We start from the raw sequence: 724 nt of genomic DNA, 5'->3' as shown, positions 1-724 counted from the left end.
TAAATGAACCTACAAAAAGATTATTATCGAGATCCAAATGATGAAGACCTATGAACCCATGAATGCGCTGTGCCACAGTGGGAAGGTTCGACTGACCCGCTACGTCGCCCTTGCCCCCTACCCCCACCGCATTCACCTCGGGGCCCGACCCCTCGAGCATAGAGGCATGCCCATGTGTGCCGCACTAAGGGCACGAGCAGACCAAACCCGGCACAGAGGGAGCCAAGGAATAAGAGCATGGAAGCAAAGGTGCCTCCACCGCCCACCCATCCCCATTCAGGTGTCGGGAGGGCAAGGACACCATCGTGAACAGCAGCCTTATATCGTATGACTCTCGGTAATGGATGTCTCAGCTCTTGCATTGATGCAGAATGTAGCGAAATACGATATCTGATGTAAATTATAGAATCCCACGAACCATCGAGTGTTCGAATGCAAGTTGCATCCAAGCCACCTAACTGAGAGCACGCCTGCCTGGGCATCATGCCAAGCAATGCTCTACTCCACTACAACAAAAAAAGATCCATAATAGTGGTTAAAATCATGGCAAAAAATATAAAAAATTATTAATAAACTCTATATCAACGATTAGTAAACCGCAGCAATAGGTGACATCATTAAAAGCTATTCTCTATGGTTTTAATGAGAATTGGCATAAGCAAGTGTGCTAACAATTTTAAGTCGTCTCCATTATGGGATTATAACCATCGCTATAGATGCAATC

At 46.0% G+C, this 724-nt stretch overlaps 1 pseudogene; it reads left to right on the top strand.

The window, feature by feature from the left end:
* The first annotated feature begins 329 nt into the window (after nt 1–329).
* LOC114914525 (5.8S ribosomal RNA) lies at nt 330–484 on the top strand (annotated as a pseudogene).
* The last annotated feature ends 240 nt before the right edge of the window (nt 485–724 follow it).

The sequence above is a fragment of the Elaeis guineensis genome, chromosome 9, assembly GCF_000442705.2.
Source record: "Elaeis guineensis isolate ETL-2024a chromosome 9, EG11, whole genome shotgun sequence".
In the NCBI taxonomy this organism is placed as follows: domain Eukaryota; kingdom Viridiplantae; phylum Streptophyta; class Magnoliopsida; order Arecales; family Arecaceae; genus Elaeis; species Elaeis guineensis.
This window is presented reverse-complemented; position numbering and strand designations above follow the sequence as displayed.